The following is a 24452-nucleotide window of genomic DNA, read 5'->3' on the forward strand; positions in this document are numbered from 1 at the left end:
TTTTCCTCATCATTAAATATTCTTCTACATGATTTCTGATGATGGCACAGTTTTTTCCTCGTAACTTTTTTTAAGCAACCCCCTGCTGATAAGTACTTATGCTTCACTAACGTGGGCCACGCATGCAAGGTGCTCTCAGCTACGGGCTCAGCTAAATGGAGGATGGGTCCTAGGAAGTCCTGTGTGTGGGAGTAACACTCAGAACACACATCTTGCAGGTTTGAAATGTCTCCAGCCTGTGCCTTGGGGTGAGGTCCAATTCCCTGCCCCAGTGGCTACGGGGGAGAAGGGAAGTAGCTAGTTCTGATACAAGAACCCCTCTGGGTACTGGGATTTTGAGTTCAGAGAAAGGGATTTGTAGGAAGGAGGAATCACGTCAAAAAAGGAAAGACCTAATGCTGTCTCCTGGCCTCTCTCCATCACGAGGCTGCTGTTCCTGCCCCCACTACAGCCCAGCCATCTCAGGACCCAGAGGATGTCTCCCCTCTCAACAAGGAGCCCCTGCACTCGGGCCTGGAAGGTTGAGAAAGGCGTGACCCCTGTGCAAAGGCCGCAGCACGAATACCACCACCTACTGCAACCTGCCCTGGACCACCCTTATGAGGCTCTCAACCCCTGTACTCCCTGTCTCCCTTCACCACCAGGCCTGGTGTCACAGGCGTGGGACCTGCTTGGCCAAAGAGGTCCCACACTTGGTTTAACGCCCTGCTTGAAACGTCATCTTGAAATTCCTCAGAGTTTCTTAGCAAGGACCCGCATTTTCATTTTGCACGGAACCCTGCACGTTTGGTAGTCAGTCCTGCCGCCACCCATCCTTTGCTGCCATCCAGCCACCTGGACCCCTTTGGTTTCTTGGCCAAGTCAGGCCCAGGGGGTCTGGCTTCAGATTCCTCGTCGAGCCACAGCACGTCACCTCAGAGCCATGTGCCCTCCACGGCACCTGTGCGGTGGGCATCGTCATGAAGGCCCCCTGTCAGAACTGAACGGGCTGACCACGGGAAGAACACTCGGATCAGCACCTGTGCTCGGTAAGTGCTGGTTAGGGTCATTCCCACTCAAGATCCCAGAACTTTCCAGAAGTGTTCTTGCCTAGCTAACACCCATAGAACAATGAGCTCTTACAACAGGATCTGGCAGGGACTAGAGGGCAGATGGATTAGAGGGAAGAGGCTGGAGTCAGGAGGTTCAGCCGAGATGTTCAGGGTGATAAAGTGGAAGAAATCAACTCCAACCAGCTTAGCCGGAGAGGCCCCTGTCAGAGGAAGGTGGGAGGTGGCCTGGTTGAGCCCGGAAAAAGCCTCCCTTCACCCCCTCCTCCCTGCGCCTCTCAGAGCCGAAGGAGGAGGCCTCCGGAGGCCCAGCCTCAGGCCTTGAGGTCCTGACCCTGAAGACCAGGGAGCCTTCAGCTCTGCTGGTGCCATTCAGGGGACAGGGAACTGGACTGGGCGCTCAGAGCCAACACCTGCTCCACCAGGAGGACAGGCAGGGGACAGGAGCACCGCTGAGGGGCAGGAGGAGAAGCTGGCGGGTCGGACCCACTCTGATCAAAGCCTAAAGTTTGGAGAAAAACAGGAGCAACAGCGGGTCTCAGTTTAGCCGTGACCACAGAACCTCCTGGGGCTTCTGTGGCCAGAGGCCCTCTCCTCGGCTCCTGGGGAAACTTTCCACCTCCGGGCCCCTCTCCCATTCTCACACCTCCTCCCCTCGCCTGCCTCTCAGCCGATGAGCTTCCTTCCTAATTAACAGCGGGTAAAGGTCAGGAGAGAAGGCCACAGAGACCCACGTGCCTGTCCCTGCAGCGGCACTGTGCCCACGCCCGCCCGGGGCCAGCGCCTCCAGCGCGCACCTGGTCCCGCCCAGGGACCCCAGCCAGCAGCTGCCCTGCTCTGCTTCGCCGCCCTGTCCCTTTCTCCTTCACGGGTCCCACCAAGCTGTGTTCCCCCATCTGAAGACATCCCTAGGGGGTAAGGCATTTACTCGTACAACCCTCAGAGGGTTTGGAATTTTTCAAAATATCAAGTTAAGGGGCTGCCTTCTCTCCCTCTTCCCCTTTCCTTCCTTAACGACTCAATCGAAAGGCACGGGAGGGAGGCGGCCGGCCATGCAGCAGCTGTCCTGGGGGGCCAGGTGTGGGCGTTCCTCGCGGCCAGGTGAGGAGGGAATCCCCGCAGAAGGGCGGCCTGGAGGGCCTATCAGGGGGTGGGGTGGAGCCCTCGCACGGGTCCAGGGCCCAGGGAACGTGCGGGGTGAGGGCACAGCTGCCGGACGCGGGGCGTGACGCCCAAGCCGAGGAGGAGGGCGCCTGGTCTTCTCCGTAGCACTTGCCCCCACGCAAGGTAGGACGAGGAACCTGTTTCTTCCCCGTTTCTGTGTCAACGCCCCCCCCCCCCACTAGCATGGGCAGAGGCTGAGGTTCAGCCGGGCACCCGTATCTTCAGCGCTTAGGATCCTGTCTGGTGGACATAACACCATGTTCATGAATGAGTGAGACCTGTAGCCCCCCTGCCCTTGACAGCCGCATAGACAGGGAGGCTTGGGGACACCTGCATGTGGCTGAGGAAGGGAGACAACGGAACTCGAGGTGAGTTTCGGCTTTGGCCCTGGGGGCTGGGGGTGGCGGGCGGGTAGAAGAGGGACAGCTTTCACTGAAGCAGGAAGGAAGCGCAGGACCGGGCTGGTTCCGCTAGAGGGGACTGCCCCGGGGCTGCGGGGCTGGGGCGGAAAGCGCAGAGCGGGGTGCAGCCTGGGGCCACCGCTGAGCAGAGTCCCCAGAGGCCCAGGGGAAGGAGCAATGGCCGGGCTGAGCTGCCCAGCACCAAGCCAAGCGGGGGAAAGCGGCTCTGGAATAATCCTCCTCTTGAGTGTGGGTACTGAGACAGAAATAGAAAGTTCCGGTGAACATACAGTATATTTCCCACAAAATGAGCTTGCTGCCTCAATACCCGCCCCAAACCACCAGCAGCCGAAGCACAGCAACACGAGCGTTTGTGCTCGTTTCCCCGTCCCAGGAGGAAGCTGAGCAGGAAAGAGTGATTTCCGAGTTCTACGTATCACTAGCTTGGCGGAATCACGACACACCTTGGCCAAACCGGCGGCAGGGAGCGCCCGCTGAGCGCAGTGCTGCGCGGCCGGGACAGTGGCGGCGTTTTCCCAGCTTCGCCAGCAGGCGGCGCCGTGCTTCCCTGGAGCCACACCCCCAGGACCCGCGATTGGGGGAGCGGTCGCCCAGCGTGGGCCTGGGCCGCTCCAAGGCTGCGCCGGCACTAGCCCCTCTGTCGGGGTGCAGACTTGCAGGCCCCCAGCCCTCCAGGGGTGTATGTGTTTGTACATCCAAAGCTGGCCCCCAAACCTGAGGGGCCTGGAAATCCTAACGCCCGGTGGCTGAGAGCACGTGCTGCCAACAGACTTAAATTCAAATCCCTGTTCAGCCACTTAATGCCGGGTAAACTTAGGCGTGTGGCTTTGCCTCTCTCTGCCTCCGGTTTCTTACCTGTAAAAAAGGAGTCTAATCCTGACCTCATACGGTGGTTGTAAGGGTTAAATTGGATAATGCCAATAAACACATATACTGAGCTCTCACAAAGGGTCAGGCATTGTTCTAAGCACTTTACTACATATATTAATTCATTTTTATAGTTTCCTGTTACATGGGAGTGACTGGGAACCAGAGGCTGAGCCTCCTCCACAAAGGAAAGGAGGCCAGGCCCCCCACTGGTCCCTGGACACCACCCAGAGTTGAGGCGCTACCCAAAGGGATGCTGCAGGCTGAGGGCCTCCTGTTCCCAGTCCTGCAGCCAGCAGCCCACCCGGAGAGGGAACAGAGACTGCTGGTGGGGCAGGGTGGGGCCCCACTACCTGGAGAGCAGCCCTGGAACCCCTGAGGCGGCGGGTGCCTCCTGTCCTGTCCGTACTGGCTTCTGCTGTGGTCTGACAGTGCCCAGAGGTGTCTGGGAACAGTGCCTCTGGGGGCAGGAAGAGGGCACGGTGGTGTGCAGTGGGCACCGTGGTTTCAGCCTCCAGGTCTTTGGGCAGCAGGGTCTTCCGCAGAGGGCAGCCAGGACTGGCAGGCCTGGAGAACTGGATTTGAGAGCCCTGTGGAATGCTGGGGGACGCCCAGGCATAAAGAGGTGGTAGTCAGGAAGTAGACGTGGGTGGCGAAGTGTGCCGAGGCACAGGGCAAGCCCCTGTGCACCAAGTCGCAGATCTCTGGGAGCCCTGGACTGGGAAAGGCTTTGGGGAATTGTGGGGAGGGTCCCCAGGAGCCCCATTTGCCTGCTGGGGTCTGTCCCAGTGAGGGGCAATCAGGGTGAGCCCAGCTTCCTGTCCCTGGGCCAGGGGACAACTGGGGCCCACTGGGGACTTGGAGAGAACTCCCCACCCTGTCACCTCACTCCAGTCAGGCCACCTCTGCTCCTTGGGGTCTCATCCTGGCAATGCCTCTCAGGCTCAAAGCAATAGGCCTGGGGCTACCCCGAGTCCAGGCCTGGGAGGGAAAGTGGGCTCTGAGCTCACCTGAAGTTCCGGGTCTGCTGGGCTGCCAGCCGGCTGAGGTCATAGATACCTGATGGTGTCGTGGAGGTTGGTGCCCACCCTCTGCTCTGTCGGTTGGCCTACTTCCTGTCCCTGGTTGCCCCTACTCTTGTCCAACAAAGGACCAGGGCACTTGGTCCTTCTAGATCACACATTCCAGGAACCAGAACCTCAAGCGATGGGCTCTCAGCAGCTGGCCCTGCTCCCCTTTCTTACTACCAGCTTCGAGGCACTGAGATGAAGGAGCCAGAAATAGCTCTCCCCCTCCTGCCTCCCCCCACCCACTGTGCGTGCACAGGCCCAGAACAAAAACACCCCACAAATAGAAATCAAAGCCTGAGAAAGAACCAAGGAGCCATAACCCAGCCTTGAGAAAAGCTGTGTGGCCCTGGCCAAGTCACTTGACTTCTCTGAGTCTATTTGCTCATCTGTAAAATGGGGTTAATTGTACTCATCTTGAGGAGTTATGAGAAGGTGAGAGATGTAAAATGCAGGATGCAGGTGTGATGTGTGATCTGAAAATAAGCCCTGGAGGCCAAGGGTCCTTGCAGGGCTCTGCCCTCCCTGCCCCATGCAGCCCGGGCTGGGGCTGCCACCCCCCGACTTTCCTGCGCGGCTGCGGGTGGAAGGGGGCCGCCACATGTGCCTGGGTAGCGCTGCTGCAGGCTCGCTCTCGGGCTTCCACTTCCTGTTTTTCTCCCCAGCGAATTTTGCACCACGGCTCTTTCATCAGCGCGAGCTGGGGGGAAGGGGGGTGGGGAGCTGGAGGTGCCGAGGAAAGAAACCTGGGGAGCACCATGAAGCTGAGAGGAGGGGTGTGCTGGATGTGCTCTGCTGTCCGGCTGCCCAGCTCGGGACTCTGCGGCCTCCGGCCCAGCAGCTGCCGCCGCCAGCGGGACCTGCCAGGTTGGTGGCGGAACCCTGGGAGGCGGCTGCGGGAGGCCGGGAGGCTGCGTGATGGGAGCGGGGGGGTTGTGCCCATCCTCAATCTGGAAACGGCAATTTTTCCTGGGCTTGCGGTGGGACCTAGGGATGGAGGCATCCGGGCTGAACCCACATCTCTAGTGATCTGAGGGGTCAAGATGCTGCTGGGAAAATTGGGTCCAGCCTCCCTGAAGCTTTGAGCATCTGGTTCCAGGGTCACTGGGTGTCAGGCTCCTGCTGGAAGGAAATGGAGCTGTTCCCACACTGGCTGGGACCAGGACCTTTGTCCTTCACTCTCCCTTGACTACAGATCCCTGACCCTTCCCCTGGGCAAAGGCTGATTTGTCCAGCCACGACTGTGTCTTTCATTCATTCATTTGGCATTTCTACAGACTCACATGTAAGACTCCCTGGGCACTCGACCCAGAGCTCATGGCCAGGATGCTAGCCTGCATCTGTGCAGAGTCCCTGCGCCCAGGCTGCACCCGAGCCCACGGGCAGTCACAACGCTGCAGTGGGGGATGGCACAGCCTGGAGTAAAGCCCCTCTAGACATGGGGGCCAAGCAGGTATTATCTGTGCTGAATAGCCAGGCAACTAAAGTGGTGCGGGTCAGAAGAAAGAGTCAGGAAGGGAACTCCAGACAAAGGGGAACAGCATGAGCAAAGGCCCAGAGTCAGAGACAGCCTGGCTCTTGTGGAGCTGCAAGTCACAGCTCATGGTGCAGCATGGAGGGCAGGTTAGGGGAGCGGGGGCTTGGGGGAAGACCAAGTAGGGAGCTAGCTGGGTTTGCTCCCTTGATTACTGCTCACCTTGATCTCGAGCCAGAGCCCCCCACCCTAGTAAAGGTTGCCGTCCCAGCATTTGAGTGGTTCCAGGGATCAGAAACAGCCCCCGTTAGCTCAAGCAGGACAGGGGATTTTATAGTGAGGGTACAGGGTGCTGTCTTGAAAACACAGATGCAGCCCCGCTTTGGGGCACTGGAACCAGGCAGCCCCTGGGCAGTTTCTCAGCCCTTCTTACGCGTCCCCATTTGTCCACCTACATGACACCCCTCATGTGGATGTGTCCTGGATCCCTTCAGCCAATGAGAACTATTTCCAGGTACCCATCCCTGGGAAGGAGGTGACTTGTTCTGTCTTGGATCAGGGCCTCCCTCTGGCCCACTTGACTACAGCTAGAGATCAAGTTTATATGCCAAATGTCTGTTCTCATGACTGTGTGTGGGAAGGTTATCAGAAAAGAGGGCCAGACACACAGCCTGATATTAATAGCTTCAAAGCCAGTAGTGTGCACACTAGGCCGTCCCATGCTGTCCTGCCCAGCACACACCCCCTTGCTTAACTCCAGATCTCTCCATTCCATTTGCCCTTGCTTAATCTTCATATCACAAAGTCCACCCCAAATACCTCTCCCTCTGCCACATATAGGGCAATCCAGGACCTGTCAAATGATTGCGTCCAGGGCGCCATTCTCAGAGCTGCCATCCCCAGATGCCACCCACCCCCTCTATTTCTGCTAAGTCTCCTCTAAGGTGGCTCCTCAGGATCTCCCTCAGTTGCGAGGTAAGCGGTAAATTTAAGCTCTCCTCCCATCCTTGATCTATAGAGCAGAAAAGGGAAGCGCCCTACTTAGCACAGACCGTGATCTTCTAGATGGGCGAGTGAATGAGACGTACGAGCGAGCTATACACAGGGTTTGCTTTGCCCAATACCCTCCCTGCTCCTTGGTGGCAACCGAGGCTGCCCCAGGTTCTGGGAAGGGAACCTTTGTCAAGGGTCTTTCAGGCCTGCCCTTGAGAGGGTCTTGGGGTTGGGACCCTCTAGGAGGGGATGCAGCTGCCCTGTACTTGGGCTGGTACCTGGGCCTAAGAATCATCCAGAGAGTAAGACATCACAAGTCCCAATTTGCCAGGTTTTAGGGCTTCCTAGGGCCTTAGTCCTCATAAAACCCTAGTTGGTTGCCTGTTGATTTTATTCTGGATTAAGTCATTTACCAATAACCAATGCTATAATATCCTATCCAATTGAATATTAAGCCTTAGACAGGGCTGGGGTTGCTTAGCAACAAGCATGGTGGCTAGTTTCTTCTTTCAGCCTAGGGCTGAGAAGAGGAAACCATCATTTGTCCTGGGGTAGAAGGAAGGCTTTTTCTCTAATTTCTCTTGGGATGCTACCCCTGCCTGTCTGCATGCCACTTCACAATGGGAGGCTTTAGAGAGACCAGAGGTTAAGGGTTATTCATACCTATGGCTCTTCCCAGATATCCCCACTCTATTAGCTGAGGTCCTAGGCTGCTCTGTGTGCCAACCTTAGTGTTATAAACAAGATGCGGCCGCTGCTGTGTGGCAAATGCATGATTATCTGATGCCTGGTTGACACTGGCTATGGGAAAAAAGAACTTCACTTAGCAGAATTAAATATTTGCCCTGCTTTTCCCTGGACCTTGAGCAGAATTGAGCTGAAGTTTCTCTTGTAGCACCTTCTGAAAGCGTTAGAAGCAACTCACATGCTGATAGCTTGGATATTTCACTACCTAGTTTCCTAAAGCATCAGCCTTGGTTGGCACATATTGGGAGTCCAGTGAGACCACTGAAAATAGTTTAACTGATTTGTTACCACATAGCAGGAACTGCTGGTGTCCCACTCAAGGATAGGAAGTCCTCATGGCCCCTCCCTCTGCCTCAAGTCATCTAGTTTCAATACTTTCTTTGAAAAACTATTTCTTCCAACATCCCACCTTTGATATTGTAGTATCAGATATCACAGTATCTGATATCAATTTCTGTATTCATGGGGCTTTTTATTTGGGTTTCAAGTAACAGAACAACTCAACAGGGTTTATACTGGATTGAATATTGTTCCCAACATTCATGTCCATCTTAGAATGTGACGTTAATTGGAAATCGGGTCTTCGCAGATGTAATTAGTTAAGATGAAGTCCTACTGGATTAGGATGGCCTTGTAAGAAGGGGCAGATTTGGACAAAAACACAGGCACAGAGAGAGAATGCCATTTGAAGATAGAGGCAGAGAGCAGAATGATGCATGTACGAGCCACTGAACTCCGGGGAAGCCACCAGAAGATGAGGGAGGCATGGGACAGGCTCCCCCTCAAAGCCTCTGGAAGGAACGGAAGGAATCAACCCTACTGACACCCAATTTCAGACTTAGGGCTTCCAGAACTGTGAGAGAATAAGTTTCTGTGTTTTTAAGCCACCCAGATTGTGATAATTTGTTAGAGCAGTCCCAGAACACGGATACAGATTTTAAGCAGAACACAGGAGCAGGTCAGCAGGGTGAGGGGACTTTCAGAAGAACACCAAGGGCAAGATGACAGAGGGACCTCAAAGAGACACCACGACCAGGAGCTGAAAAGTCACTGGAAATCTTCTCTCATCTGGGATCTTCCTTCCCCTCCACGCATCTGCTTCCTGGTTTTCTCCCCATCTCTCTGCACAACAGCTTCTCTGATTTCTTTATCCTCTTTAGAGGCTGACGAGACCCCAGAGCCTCCCAGCTCACACGTGACAGAGCCTGAGCTCCAGGTATCTGAAGAATCGATGTTCTCTTGGTTCTCATTTCATATTCCCAGGAGAACCTGATGGACAAACCAGGGGCCAGTGGCCACCCGTGGTCCCACTGGCGTGGACAGGCTCAAAGGCAAGGCTATCTGAGCAGAGCCTGGGCCCGCCCGCAGAGCTCGGGCAAGCGGGGGTGTTCCTAGAGAAGGCAGCTGGGCATGAACTTGCCCCTCGGCACTTCCCGGACCGGCGCTCCTGTTGGCTACGGCCCTGCTGTTCACTGACAGACTCCCCTGGGGCCAGCTGGACTCCCCAAGGAGTCCTTCTACTGGGGGGGTCTCAGCCCTGGAGCAGGTCCCCTGTTACTGACAGATGAGGGAGACACATGAGCTGCTGGCCACAGGGCAGCACGTCTGGAGCCAGGGCAGAATGAACAGTTGCTCATCTGTACTGGTGTGAATAGCAGTAAGAGGGATTAGCTCTGACCTCAGGAAAAGGAAATACAATTTTACATTTTTATGACACATTTAGCAAAATGTGAACAGAAAAAAAAATGGCAAGAAAAACATCTGTAACCACCCTCCCACACAGCTTTCACTGTTGGAAGTCATCTCCAGCTACACACGTGTGCCTGTGTAACACTTACGTGGCAGTGACCCAGCACAGAGGCAGTCTGCACGGAGCCTTGTTAGCATGATGCTACAGGCCTTCAGCATGTTTTCCATGCTGTATACTATTCCATTTGTTTGATGTACCACACCTTCGTCTGGATAGTTTTGCCTGCACTCTGCAATGCTGAGGTGACATTCTTCCTCCCAGTTTTTGATTCATGGGCCAACTTACTGCTATTCCTTGTCCAGTAGACCTCAGACTCTTTTATCACCTGACTTCAGCATCACCTAGAGGGGAAGATAGTGGCTCAGGGCTTAGCAGGTGGGGTTCACAGATCCCCACCTGCCAACTGGGTGACCTTGGCAAGTCATCTGTGACATTGCCTCAGTTTCTTTGTGAAGTGGGTATAACAACACCACCTACTCCACAGGGTTACAGTGGGAGGAACAGGATAATGCATGAATATTCAACAATATTTCTGCCTTTTTTGTGCCCAGACCCTCTCCATGAAGCCACTTATAATAATCACTTCACGGGTTGCACAAAAATCCATAGAAGAAATGGCATGTATGAGTTTCCTGCGGCTGCTGTAACAAATAGCCACACAGTGTGTGGTTTGAAAAAACAGAAATTTATTCTCTCACAGTTCAGGGACCCAGACGTTCAAAACTGTCAGGGGGCTGCTCCCTCCGTAGACACTAGGAGAGAGCGCTTCCTTACCCCTTCCAGCTCCTGGTGGCTCCAGGGTCCTTGGCGTGTCACAGCCTCACCCCACACTCTGCCTCTGTCTTTACATGGCCTTCTCCTCTTGGCTGTCTTGAATTTCCTTCTTTCTCTAGAAAGACACTTGTCACTGGATTTAGGGCCACCTGGATAATCAAGAATAATCCCTTCTCAAGATCCTTAACTTAATCACATCTGCAAAGGCCCTTTTTCCTAGTAAGGCCACATCCAGAGGTTCCTAGGATTAGGACTTGGACATGTCTTTTTGGGGGGCCACTGCACCTGGAAAATGCCTCTCTTTCTCATCCTAACTCTTCTCCCTCTCCAGCATTTACACTTTCCTGTTCTCACTGTCCTGTCTGCAGAAAAAGTATCCAGCCGTTTGCCTTCTCATTGAGGTTTTTTGGGGTTTCACAGCAGGTAGGGGGGCGCTCCTCAGGATCTATCTCGGTCAGGCTCCAATGACTGAGTCTTGGAGGGGCAGAATAAGGCCTAGCCTCCCCACTTTCTGCCCCTTCCCACTCCGCAATTCTGTCCCTGCCAAACCTTTGTATTCCAGGCTTTTAACATAATGCCCTGCTCTCCGCACATCCTTCCGGGGCCCCAAGGCATTCTGCGAGGTCCTCCCCACACCCTACCATTCTGATATTTTTTCTTTAAATAAACTTTTCATTTTAGAATAGTTTTAGATTTACAGAGAAGTTGCAAAGATGGTATAGGGGGTTCTCATATACCCACACCTAGAAATTCCTCCTCTTGCTAACATCTGACATTACCATGGTCCACTTGTCAGAACTAATGTACCAGTATCGATACACTGTTGTGAACTAAAGTCCACACTTCACGCAGGCACCTTATTTCTCTCTGATGTTCTTTTTCTGTTCCAAGAGCCCTTCCAGGGCACCACAGTACATTTAGTTGTCACGTCTCCTTAGCCTCCTCTTGGCTGTGACAGTTTCTGGGACTTTCCTTATCTTTGATAATCTTGACAATCTAATTGTGAGTGCTGGTCAGGTATTTTTGTAGATCATTCCTCATTTGAGGTTTGTATGGGTCTTTGGGGTTTTTTTGTTTTTAACTTCGCATGACTCGACTGGTATTTATGGGTTCTTGGGAAGAACCACAGACGCAAAATGTCATTCTCATCACATCATGTTAAGGGTACCTGCTATCAACCTGCCTCTCCCTGAGGATGTTGGCCTCAGTCACCTGGCTGAGGTGGTGGTCGCCAGCTGTCTCCACAGGGAAAGTCCCCCCTCTCTCCTTCCTTAGTGACGTCTTGGGAAGGAAGGCGTAGGCACAGCCCACACTCAAGGAGTAAGGAGTCAAGTTCCTCCTCCGGACGTCAGGTGACATGTCTACCCAAATTATTGGGAATTCTGTGCAGGGAGTTGTCTGGTCTCCCTCCCTTATTTACTCAATCATTTATTTATATCAGTATGGACTCACAGTTATTTTATACTTTGGGTTCTAATCCGATACTACTTGATTTTCTTGCTCAAATTGTCCGCATGTGGGCCATTGGAAGCTTGTTCATTTTGCTGCCCGGTCCCCAGACGTGCCCGTCCCTGTGGCGTTTGGTTTTGCTGTCGTTTCTGGGCACTGCTTTACATGCTGGCACCACGCAATGCTCGTGCTCATCTGCACTATTTCCCGCCCCCAGCCAAGAATGGCCATTTCTCCAAGGAGCCCTGGTTCCTTTACAGAGAGAATGGGATTTGAAACCCAGATGTGGGTGCCGAGGGTGCGCTCATTGCTACTTCGTGTCATTGTTTCTAGGCCTTCAGAGTTGGCAAAGCGAGGAAATGTATGTATGGACACTGCAGGCCTTTTTTTAACATGTAAATCACAGCCTGCCACTCCCCAGCTCCCCTTCGAACCCTCCCTCTGCTTCTCACCACCCTTTATGCCAAATCCCGCACCCCCAGCTGCCGCTTCTTCAGGTGCTCTTGCTCCCTGCTTCCACCCCAGCCCGCCCTCCAACACGCCGCTGCTCCGCACCTCTGCACTGGCTCTTCCCTCTGCCTGGGATGCTCTTCCCTAGGACGCAGCCGGCGCTCCTCCCCTCCCCTCCTTCAGATCATCCCCCTGCCTGAATATCCTGACCTCAGAGAGGCCATGGTCCCCACTGCCACCTCCCCCCCCTCCTAACCTGCCTGGTCCTTCCTCAGCAGGCACTTGCTCCATGACACTGCATCTTATTTTCACTCTTCATAGTTTTCTCTTCCCTCCGAGTACAAGCTCCCGAGGGCGGGTCTCGGCTCCCACTGTGCCGTACCCTGGGGCCCAGAGCGATAGCAGCCAAGCTTGGAAATGTCAGGGTTGCAAAGGCAGGGGCCCCCCTGGTGTGTGGAGGGCAAGGAGGTCGGATTCAGCCTCATGCCTCCAAACCCCACTGCTCCCCACCTCAAACCCTGCTCCCTGTGCCCCTGTTCCACAGTCTCCCACAGCTGGGGAGAGGAAGAGCTTTAGAGGATTTGTTTTAAAGTCAACTGCTGTTTCTTGAACATGACTTTTGTCCGGGGCAGGGCCTTGGGTCTACCCCCAGCCCCAGGTCAGGAGGTGCTGAAGTGACCCCCTGGGGTTGTGCAGTTGGTAGGTGGTCGGACTGGAATTTGAACTCAGACAGCTTGGATTTGGACTTGTTGGTGTTTTACAAAGAGGGTAACTCTGTTTCTTTTAGGAGCCCCATTCATTTGGGGCCAGAAACTCAATCTCCATCAGCTCAACCCTAGCCCCACAAAGGCCTGGTTCCCCCGGGCTACCTCTAAGCTCTCTGGGTCTTTCTGGTCCCTTCAGTCCAGCCCTGACCCAGGATGAAGTGCAGAGGCACAAACCTTCCGCCTCCAAGTCATTCCCCAGATGGCAGGCTCAGCCCGGGGACGGGGGCTGCAAGGCCCTCCCGCCTGGTCACCCTTCTTGCTCCTCGGAGCCTATGTCCTTACAAGTCAGACTTTATAGGAATCAAGTCTAACCCTGGCCTAGTTCTCAGAGATCGGTGTACCCTTTCCCAGCCCCCACCATTGTGCTGTCCAGGGTAGCAACTTGCTAAGTTGTGTTGACTGGGACATGCAGTAAAAAATGCATTTTACTTCTGGACTTAATGCAAAGTCACATGTACGTAAAGCTTCAGGGACTGATGCCCACTCTTACTATGTGGAGCACAATCTGATATTTTCTATTCTGTTCCATTTTTATAAACTTGACTCACTAAATGGATTTCCATTAACCTAATGTGTTACTATGCCACAATGTGCTGTTGCTGTTATTGAAAAATACTGTCCTAGGGCAGAAACAATTCAGTCCAGCAAGGCACAAAGACTGTTCTACAATAACTCAGTAACTAATATTTTCTAGGGGGTTCACTCTGTGTCAGATACTGTTATAAGCATTTTACATGTATTAACTCACTTAAGCCTAAAAACAACTCTAAAACTTGAAAGCCATGAAAGTAAGCGTCCCCATTTCTCAGATGAGGAAATGGAGGCACAGAGAAGTCAAGTCACTCACCTGAGGTCACAGAGCTCCACAGTGGCGGTGCTGGCCTGTCTGGCTCCAGCGAAGGCGCCCTTAACCGAGAACCTTCGCCACACTTCTATGGCCAAGACGAAAGGGCAAGGGTTTGAGTCCTTCCTGGAAGGAAAGACCCACAGCACAGTGGGCTTCCTGCCGGGATGGGGCCTGAAGGCAAGTGGCTGGAACACTTCGTGGAGGGGCTGAGGAAGTGGGCTCCTCACATTTGCAACCCTGCACCCTAGTGCTCAGCTTAGCTCTGGCTGCCCTGTGATAACCCTGCTTGTAGGCATGTGTGGGCGTTGGTGGTGAAGCCACTCAAGGTGGAGCAGAGCAAAGATGCTCACTGCATCTGTGAGAAGCGGTGGTGGCCGGCTGGCTTTTGGAGGGGGAAGTTCTGCAGGAGAGGTGGCAGGCGAGAAGGAAACAGGCTGGGGGGCTCGTGTGCTCCTCCGAGTGGCCTGCAGCAGGCCTTCAGCCCACCCAAACCTGCTCCCCAGCACCCCTGCCTCCCATAAACGGGACCTCCTTGCCCTTCCATAAAATGGGCCGAAGGATTTCCTCCCCATTCAGGTTGTGTGAGTAAAAACATTGACTTCCTTACAGCGAATATGCCACTTTTCTTCTGGGTTGCTGTGAATTCTCCACCGTGGCTGGTCCATTTTATTTACAGTTCAAAAGGGACTTGAAGTAGCTTCCTCCCAAACACACATGCCAATGGTTAAAAATAAAGCAAGAAAGAGATCAGAAACCATAGAGAGGAAGGCAGGAGGCAAGTCTGTCAGGAACTTGAGGGGTGATGTGACTGCACTTGATGTTACAGACAGAAGAGGGAGGGAAGGTCTCTGGTCTGGTCTCAAAAAGGAAGCAGAGCAGGTTTTCAGAAAAGCAAAAAAAGGTCTTAGACTGGGCCTTGGCAGTGTGGTCAAGGAGCAGTCAGACCCTTCCTGACTGACTGTGGATCCCCACAATGACTCAACCTTCCTGAGTCTGTTGTATCTGCAAATTGAGGGTGATAAGGCCACCCTTGGGAGGCTGTTATAGGGATCAGAGATAAATCACCCCATGTGAAGCACATCTTGGCACTTGGTACACCTCCATTCCCCACCTCGCGCCCTGGAAAGCATGGCCTTGTGTGGCTGGCAGCAAATATGTATTCAGTGAAGCGTTCTCTTGGATGGGGCACAAGCCTTCTTCATCTGACCACCTCTTACAATGAACCCTGACAACCAGGCAGTAGGGTTTAAACTGCAACCGAGTGAAAGCAGAGCTCTGCCCGGGGTTTGGGCCCCTTAGGGCAGGCTGCTTACCCTGCCCGTCAGATTTTCCCTCTGAAATGTCCATTTCTCTTCCGGCTTTTGGCAGTCTCTCCCTGGAGAGCTCTGGAGACCTCCGCCGAGGACTGATCCGGGCCTGGGGTGGGAGTGAGGCTGTGAGCCTCAGACATTCCGCTGGGAAGGATGTTAGGGTACAGTCCCAGGGACAGGCCCTTGGGACCTCCTGGTTCCTCCGCAGGTGTCCGGTTGGGAGTCCAAAGCCTGCAGCCTAGATCTTAGAAAACTGGGCCCATGTAGGAACCCATGCTCCTTGCCGGAATTCTCTGCCCCTTTCCTGGCTAGAAATGGAACAGTCTGCTCTTCTCACTGCTGCAGCCGCTGCTGGGCCCAAGGTGGCCCTGGGAGGCCAGGCCATCTCTGGGAGAAACAGCCCCTTTCCAAGCCTCAGTTTCCTTATCTGTCCAAACGAACAAAACAGGTACTTTACCTCCCAGACCAGTTGCAGAGGGTCCTTTAAGTCATTGTTTAAGCATATTTAAGGATTGACTTGGCTCATCTCCCATGACATCCTAGAAGGATTTGAAAGCACTATTGTAATCTTAGGGGATGGCTAGCCTCTCCACCTCCACCCCCCTACCCTGCTCCGGATCCACTAGAGCCTGCAGGCCACCGCTTCTGGGGATTCTCAATTGTCTCCCTGCCTCACTTACCCTCCCTCACGTGAGCCTGGTTACCTTGCATTTGGTGCTGCGGGCGCTTCTGGGCGCCTCTAGCTGCAGTTACGGTTTCTCGCATGCCCTCCAGCTCTCCTCTGGCCGTTGTTGTTTGTGGAAGGCGTGATGGCGGTGGTGGTGGGTTATGGGCTCCTAGGACCTTTATTCTGTAGTTTTCCTTAGGGTAAAAAGAACACTTGTTTTGAAGAAGGGCAAGGTGTAGCTTTCAGAGGCACCTGGGGTGATCTCCCTCCAACCGCAGACCGGGTGGGGATTTAGGGGGTGGGCACAGTGGGGGGCAGACGGGGAGGCAGGAGGACCTGTTGTTTTTCCTGTTGTAAGTTAAAAGGAAACAGTGGAAAGTGGAGTGTGCCGGTTGTCAGCAGGCGGGGCGCCCCCACCGCGCCCCGCCTCCCTCCCTCGAGGCTCACTCTAGCCCAGCTCCCTCGCTCCAGCGGCCGCCCGGCCGCCGGCCGGAGCCGTCCCAGCCCCTGCCAGCCGCGCCGGGACCGGTAAGCGCTCTCCTCGGACTGCATCTGGAGAGCTGGGGAGAGGACCGGCAGGACAGGGACTTTGGGGAGCCTCGGGGAACCGTGGGGCCGCCTCGTGGGCACGTTCCAGCGCTCACAGCCTGTGCGCCCTGGCCCGGTGCCTCCTGCGCCTAGCGAGCCCGGCAAGGGGCGCCCCCCGGGCTAACTGCTGAGACCTGAGCCGAGGCTGCGTTTGCGCCCCAGGCCCCTCCCGGGGCGCCCTCAGAGAGGGGCGCGCACAGCTGGCGGGGCCCGGGCTGCCCTCCCTGTCGCGGTGCGGGGAGCCGGGAAGCGCCTGGCTGCGGGCCCTCTGCCCCGAGGCGCCCGGCCGCGCGGAGGGGAGCGGGATGCGTTCCCACCAGCGGTGCCGGACCCCGCGCTTCCACCGAGGCGCGGGAGAGGGGCGCGCATACCTCCCGCCGCGCACCCTCCCAGCTCTGGCGATCGGGGACCCGGGCTGGAGGGGCCACCGCCAAGTCCGCCGGCGCCCCGCGCCACCTCCCGGCCCCCGCACGTGCGAGCCCTGTCCTGCAGGACCCGGGCCGCGGGCGCTGCTCGCCCCATGCTTACTGCAGCCGCGCCATCTGCCCCCGGCTCTGCGGCCGGGTCCGCGTTACGGCGGCAAAACCGCCTCCAGCTTTGCATTTCCGGACTCTTTTTCTCTTCTTTTTTCATACTCTTACCCGTAATTCAGCCTGAATGAAGCTGCTTTTTTTTTTTTTTTTAGAAGTCGAGTTTCCTGTTTTTATTTAGGCGTCCTCCTCTGCACCTCCCTTGAAATCTCTAGGAGAGGGGAACAGGGACATCTGCGTGGGGACCAGGATGCGGGCACTGCGTAGCCGGTTGCGCTCTGCCATGGCGGGGAGACAGCGGCCCAAAGAGCCGGGAAGGGACTGCTGCGTGGCCCCGAAAAGGCCGCTGCAGGAGGGGAACAGGGTGGGGATGGGATTTCCCGTGTCGGGGCTCGGGGAGCTCCCTGGGGGCGGCTCACGCTGGTGGCCCAGGGACCAGGCTCTCTCCCGCGGCACTCTTGGGATCTGCCCGGTTTGTGGTCGGAGCGGGGAGCGATTAGCAGCGTTCACTTGGTCCAGGTGCCCTGGAAGGAGAGACTCCGGGTCTCAAACCCCATCAGACTATCAGGTGGGCTTCCCCACCCGGGCTCCTGCAGAAGCACCATTGGACGCCATCCTCAGAAATGCTCTGCAGGGTAGCAGGTGTCTGCGGGGCGGGTGTGCCTTTCTGGACTCGGGTTCCTCTCTCGGGAGTCTCCGAAGGGAAGCGTCGCGGCTCCAAAGGGACTTTGGAACTGAGGGTGAATCTCACTGCTCACTTCCCTGAGAGCTGCACGCCGCTCCGGTGCCTGACTCTCTTTGCAGTTTCTGTCCAGTGAATGGTACCCGCGCCCCCCGCCCCCCCACACAAGAGTTGATCCTTTTTACATATGTGTAAAACGACCAGCGGATGGAGCTGGATGTCTCCAGTTACCAGGGGAGAAGACTAAGGCTCAGAAAAGTCCAATTACCTGCTGGCCAGCACAGTGTATACGTACCTGATCCGGAATCCCATTTCCTTCAGAAGGCCAAAGCGTGTAATCATCTGGAGGTTCTGTTGCTTACAGATTAAAGAGAATGTTTTCTATTAGTTCCCATCTAATAGGTGTGGGGATGGGGAGGTTGGGGCCCTTCCTTGATATTCACACCTTGATACTCCTCAGTAAAACCTGCTACTACCATTAACCACCAGGTTTGGTCGATGTGAACTGTGTGGATGAAGACCCCTCTGATTTGGGAGGCTGCCTCCAAACACAAGGAGACAGGAATAGAACCTTCTCTTTTGCTCTCTCTAGAGCAGAAATTGCCAGCTTCTTAGCATTTCCATGCACTGCTGTGGTTTGATTTCTTGACTTCATTCCATCCATCCTGGCTTATGAGAGCACTGCCTAGCATATGCTGAGGTTAATTCTCTTTGGGTGCTTCTGCAAACTCCTCCAAGTAATGGAGGACATTCTGGCGTGCACTTAAAACCTACCTGGCAGTTGCCTGCTCTAGGCAACCAAGCCTATGTCTTTCCGAGTCCCTGCCCCCGCACCAGCCCAGTCCACACATACACCTCTTCACCATCGTTTAGAAACAGCACTAGCCACTTGGGGAATATAGATGTTTCTGGATTAGTGCCCCAGAGGTGCTTCCGACCACACTAATATCCCCTTCCAGCAGGAGAGGCTGCATTTCTGCAGCCTCAGTCCCTGCCCTGGAAGGGTGCTTAAAGCATGTATGTGCATTATGCTGTGGACTCCATCTTTTATCTTCTTCACTAACTTTAGCAAGTATTTAATGAGATCCCCCTGGGGGCCAGCAGGCAGGGAGGGTATTTGCCCCTGGGTGTTGGGGGTGAGTTTATGGAACAGAGCATCCACAGATTCTTAAGAGACCAGCCCCAGACCCAGTTAGCTTTTGCACCCAGCCCTGCGGTGTCTAGGGAGTTTGGGGGTGTGTGAATGGGGGCTGTGATGGGTCAGTTCCTGCTTCACTTTATTTTTCTTCAATTGCACAGTTAAAGGGAGAAGTGAATGTGCAACTTATGAGGCAATTCCCCTTTGGTTTGCTTATTTTTCAAAACCATTCTTGTTTAGAGAGCAGTTCCCTCCCTCCCAGAGGCCAGCTGCTTCTGTGGGTCTGATGGTGGGGCTTGGGGCCTCACCAAATGTTTCCTAACCCTGGGACCTCAGAAGGGCTCTTCAGCCACTCCCAAGGAGAGAAACCTGTTTCCTAGCAAAGCCATCAAGGGACAGGTCCAGAGGGAAGTGCTCCCGAAGGATCGGGGAGCACCCTTGGCCAACTGGCCGGCGGAAGTATGTGGTAATTCACCTCCGGCTGGAGGGCAGCAGGAACCTGCCTTGTTTGGGAGGGAGGGAGGCATTCTCATCTCTGGACCAGTGTTTCATAAATGGCAAAGGTTGCAAAACTCCTCTCTCCTTGCAGTTAATACCAAAACTGAATTTTCTTTAATTTACTTGGTGGAAATCCCCCGCAATCATATCAGAAATGCTGCCAGTTTCAAGACGGAAAACAAAACAAAAAAAAAAACCTGGGAACCTCCCTCCTCACTCTTTCCTTGCAGACAACACTGTGACAGGCCAAAGTCTGGCCTGCTGTCCCCTCCCTTCAGGCCAGCACAGTCCCTGGGGCGGGAGGTTGGTGCTTTAAAGGTTCTCTTCCAGCAGCGCTGGCTGGCTGTGCATGGGAAGCCCCCCTCCGGCCGCTCCCTCTCCAGCCCAGAAGGGATAACCTTGCCCCTCAGATAAGGGCCAGAGCTTCTCCTGGAAATGGGTGCTTTCCAAGGCCGCCTACTTGCAGAGCTGAGAGGGAGAGCTTTCTCGGAGCAATGGGTGTGGCGTTTCTGGTAGCTTCTGTTTCACTCACCTTGGGGAAACTGTTCTAGAGAAAACACCAGGAGAGTGACAGCAGGTGGAGAAGAGGTGGGGGAGCTGGGGAGAAGCCCAGAAAGGGCGCAGGCTGCCCACGTTGGAGTTGGTGTCCTGGAGGGATGCTGATATTTCTTTCCTGTGGCTGCTGTAACAAATGACCACACATTTTCTGGCTTAAAATGACAAAAATGTATTTTCTCATCGTTTTAGAGCTCAGAAGTTCAAAGGCAAGGTGTCAACAGGGACTTGCTCCCTCCAGGGGCCTTGGGAAGAATGCTTCCCAGCCTCTCCCAGCCTGCAGTGGGTCCAGGCGTTCCTGGGCTTCTGGCCCCGCTCTGCTCTCTGCTCTGTGTTCACGTGGCTTCTCCTCTGTGTCTTCTGTTTCTTCTAAGGTCGCTTGTCAAAGGATCTAGGGCTCACCTGGGTGATCCAGGACGAGCTCATCTCAAGACCCTCAACTTAATTATACCTGCAAAGACCCTTTGTCTGTATAATTTTTCCAAATAGTTCACAGGTTATGGGGGTGGAAGACACAGATGGACATGTCTTTTTGGGGGCCACCATGCAGCCCACGGCAGATGGACAGGAGTGGGTTTCTGTCGGTATTTTTTGGAGCAGGTGTTGAGCACAGTTATCTTCACCAGGAACCAAACACTCCCTGCTTCTGGGCCCTGTGCTGCCATTTCTCCTGGTGACTCCAGGCAAGGATTTCAGGGTCCCACTGTCTCTAGCCCTCCCTTCCTCCCTCTGCCTCATTTTCCCCAGCCCTGTGGTGAGGCAGCCACCTCAGTGGTCAGTAGTCAGCTCCACTGATAGCAGCCTCTGCAGTCCCCAGGGTCCCAAGAGCAGACAAGGAAACTTCTAGAACTCGGGAGGAACTAAGTGCTTCCCCTGCAGAGAACTGCCTGGGCCCCTCCTCCTGTTCTCTCCCCTTCCTATCCTTCCTTCTTTCTCTTCAAGGACAGTCCTTTCTCTGCTCAGGGTCCCCTCAGCCCAGGCTCCCTTTCTATGGTCTGGGGCCTCACAGCCCCTCACATTTTGGAGTTTTCCTTTGCTGAGCAGCCCCCAGGAGAAGTGGGGACAGAGCTCAGCTTGGCTGCTGTGTCCCCTTGTCCTCCTGAGGGGCCACCACTGTGGGACGGGGGCTGGTGGTACTGGAAGGGATTTGGGGAGCTCCCCCAGTCATTGAAGGTTGTAGGGGGGGAGTGTGAGGACATGGGGGTGCCCAGGGCTAGCTGTAGGGATAGGTCCAATCTTCTTCCTCCCCCCTGGGAAGGGCTTTGGCTCTGAAATCTGGGAGAAGTGCTTTCTTATCAGTGGGGAAGCAAGATCATAGATAGCCCTGTTACCAAAACCTTGAAAAGTCCTTTGTGTCTGGGGAGGGGGTGTGTGCGTGGGAAGTGGGGGCAGGTCTGGAGGTGGTGATGGGGGTATTACCACATGGGAGAAAACATACTATCTTTGGAGTCAGACTGGGTTTTAATCTCAGCCAGCTTCTATCTGTCTGATGCCCTAGGCAAAGCGCTCAGCTCCCAGGTGTGACGCAGGAGTACTCTGAGAGGTCATGTACTACCACGTGTACTTTCATGTGTACAGTGCCAGGCACATGGCAAAGCCCTCTGTGCCTTTAAGGGGGCTGCTATTTAGTTCGTGATGTATAGGTAATTCATTACTATCCCGCTATCCCAAAATGGGTGTCTTTTTCCTTATTTATGTACACTTTTAATATAATTTTTTTTTTTGTAGATAATTATTTTTTATTGAAGGGTAGTTGACACACAGTATTACATTACATTAGTTTCAGGTGTACAACATAGTAATTCAACATTTATATACATGATAATTCTAGGTACCAGCTATCAACATACCAAGTTGTTACAATATTTTGACTATATTCCTTATGCTGTACATTACATCCCGGTTACTCATTTATTTTACAATTGGAAGTGTGTACTTTTTTTTTTGTTGTTTGTTTGTTTGTTTGTTTGTGAGGGCATCTCTCATATTTATTGATCAAATGGTTTTTAACAACAATAAATTCTGTATAGGGGAGTCAATGCTCAATGCACAATCATTAATCCACCCCAAACCTAATTTTCGTCAGTCTCCAATCTTCTGAGGCATAACAAACAAGTTCTTACATGGAGAACAAATTCTTACATATTGAATAAGTTACATGGTGAGCAGTACAAGGGCAGTCATCACAGAAACTTTCAGTTTTGCTCATGCATTATGAACTATAAACAGTCAGTTCAAATATGAATACTCATTTGATTTTTATCCTTGATTTATATGTGAATACCACATTTCTCTCTTTATTATTATTATTTTTAATAAAATGCTGAAGTGGTAGGTAGATACAAGATAAAGGTAGAAAACATAGTTTAGTGTTGTAAGAGAGCAAATGTAGATGATCAGGTGTGTGCCTGTAGACTATGTGTTAATCCAAGCTAGACCAGGGCAATAAAACATCCACGTATGCAGAAGATTTCTCTCAGAACGGGGGGGTGAGGTTCTAAGCCTCACCTCTGTTGATCCCCAATTTCTCACCTGATGGCCCCCCTGCGACTGTGCCTGTCTTAGGTTGTTCCTCCCTTGAGGAATCTTGCCCGTCTCTGGCTAACCAGTCATCTTCCAGGGCCATACAGGGAAATGTAAAGTTGGTGAGTGAGAGAGAAGCCTTATTGTTTGAAATGGTTAGCTTTTTACTTCTTTGCATATTTATGCCCTGTAGCTTCTATGCCCAGCATTTGTCTTGAGGTATCTTTACCACTTGGAAGAATTATGATACTCGGTAAATTTGATATGAGGCACAAATTCTATTTAAGGGTTGTAATTAGGAAGGAAGAAGAAAAGCTATAGAAGTAGCAGGCGGCAGAAAACATGGGAAGATTGATTATTTCTTTGACATATCTTCTTGTAGAGTAACTTCAGCATGTATAGGTTTTAAGCTACTACTTAAATTGCACACACACATTAACATAATAGGAGTATAGTTACATAACCAAAGCATACCTGTAATTACCAGCCATCTCCAGTGAAACCAAGAAAACCAGTTAGGCACCCTAGGCATTTGTGAAAACTTATCTATGATATGGTGGATATTGTCCAACTGAACTTGAACAGTCTGAGAGAAATCAGACAAATTAAAACAACCCATTCCTGGGGAATGTTCACATCCCTTATGTTCTTTTAACAGTAAATAGTCTGTAGTTGTAAGATTTTGGAGTGCTACAATTTGCACTTCTCCTAATTCTTGGTTGAGTTCCAACAGTATAGATCCAGTCAAATTTGTTGTTTTACTGTGTGCACAGGCCAGCTTAGATATCTCCTTCCTCATTCCCATGGCAGGTCCAGGAACTGGTGGGATGAGTGCATCTACAGCTGTAGCAGTGCGTGGATCTTTGTTGGGGTTTTTTGATGATCATCTTCTGGCATGAGTCTTCAACCAGAGAGTGCTGATGTTGGAAGTTCTTTTTCATATCGTATCTTAGTTCATTTTCGGGGTAGCCCAATTAGGCTTTGATCCTCTGTATAAACAGAAACAGACCCTTTGCCTACACTTTTATATGCCCTTTATACCCTTGTGTAGGACTCATTGGAGATCTCCACACAGGAACTGCCTTTTTTTTTTTTTTTTTTTGGTATCACTAATCTACACTTACATGATGAATATTATGTTTACTAGGCTCTCCCCTATACCAGGTCCCCCCTATAAGCCCTTTTACATTCACTGTCCATCAACAAAGCAAAATGTTGTAGAATCACTACTTGCCTTCTCTGTGTTGTACAGCCCTCCCTTTTCTCCTACCCCCCCATGCATGCTAATCTTAATACCCTCCTACTTCCCCCACCCTTATCCCTCCCTACCCACCCATCCTCCCCAGTCCCTTTCCCTTTGGTACCTGTTAGTCCATTCTTGAGTTCTGTGATTCTGCTGCTGTTTTATTCCTTCAGTTTTTCCTTTGTTCTTATATTCCACAGATAAGTGAAATCATTTGGTATTTCTCTTTCTCTGCTTGGCTTGTTTCACTGAGCATAATACCCTCCAGCTCCATCCATGTTGCTGCAAATGGTAGGATTTGCCCTTTTCTTATGGCTGAGTAGTATTCCATTGTGTATATGTACCACATCTTCTTTATCCATTCATCTATCGATGGACATTTAGGTTGCTTCCAGTTCTTGGCTATTGTAAATAGTGCTGCAATAAACATAGGGGTGCATTGATCTTTCTCATACTTGATTGCTGCATTCTTAGGGTAAATTCCTAGGAGTGGAATTCCTGGGTCAAATGGTAAGTCTGTTTTGAGCATTTTGATGTACCTCCATACTGCTTTCCACAATGGTTGAACTAACTTACATTCGCACCAGCAGTGTAGGAGGGTTCCCCTTTCTCCATAGCCTTGCCAGCATTTGCTGTTCTCAGTCTTTTGGATGGCAGCCATCCTTACTGGTGTGAGGTGATACCTCATTGTAGTTTTAATTTGCATTTCTCTGATAATTAGCGATGTGCAGCATCTTTTCATGTGTCTGTTGGCCATCTGTATTTCTTTTTTGGAGAACTGTCTGTTCAGTTCCTCTGCCCATTTTTTAATTGGGTTATTTGTTTTTTGTTTGTTGAGGCGTGTGAGCTCTTTATATATTCTGGACGTCAAGCTTTTATCGGATCTGTCATTTTCAAA

The 24452-nt window shown here is 52.8% G+C and overlaps 1 protein-coding gene and 1 long non-coding RNA gene across 14 annotated transcripts in view; one reads left to right on the forward strand and one right to left on the reverse strand.

Annotated features, from left to right (window-relative positions):
* Positions 1–5280: 5280 nt before the first annotated feature.
* The window catches only part of PIK3CD (phosphatidylinositol-4,5-bisphosphate 3-kinase catalytic subunit delta), a 70904-nt gene continuing 51732 nt past the window's right edge, over positions 5281–24452 (forward strand). For 7 of the 11 annotated variants that reach the window (XR_005032619.2, XR_005032620.2, XM_036925249.2 and 4 more), the window contains exon 1: positions 5281–5436. The gene's annotated coding sequence lies outside the window, so the exon portion shown is untranslated. Of the gene's footprint in view, positions 5437–7000; positions 7019–16238; positions 16326–24452 lie in introns of those variants that run through there. The other 4 variants (XM_036925253.2, XM_057499691.1, XM_036925255.2 and 1 more) reach the window with 4 other exon arrangements.
* On the reverse strand, positions 9341–18309 carry LOC118932132 (uncharacterized). 3 transcript variants are annotated; one of them, XR_008996881.1, is made up of 5 exons: positions 17893–18309; positions 15835–17439; positions 15134–15669; positions 13821–13943; positions 9341–9874 (listed from the first exon to the last, which is right to left on the reverse strand). It is a non-coding gene; the product is annotated as an uncharacterized LOC118932132 (long non-coding RNA). The 3 variants fall into 3 exon arrangements; XR_008996882.1 differs by lacking the exon at positions 17893–18309 and having other exon boundaries at positions 15835–16145; positions 16245–17871; XR_008996880.1 differs by lacking the exon at positions 17893–18309 and having other exon boundaries at positions 15835–15991; positions 16245–17870.

The sequence above is a fragment of the Manis pentadactyla genome, chromosome 4 (genome assembly GCF_030020395.1).
Source record: "Manis pentadactyla isolate mManPen7 chromosome 4, mManPen7.hap1, whole genome shotgun sequence".
NCBI classification, from domain to species: Eukaryota; Metazoa; Chordata; class Mammalia; order Pholidota; family Manidae; genus Manis; species Manis pentadactyla.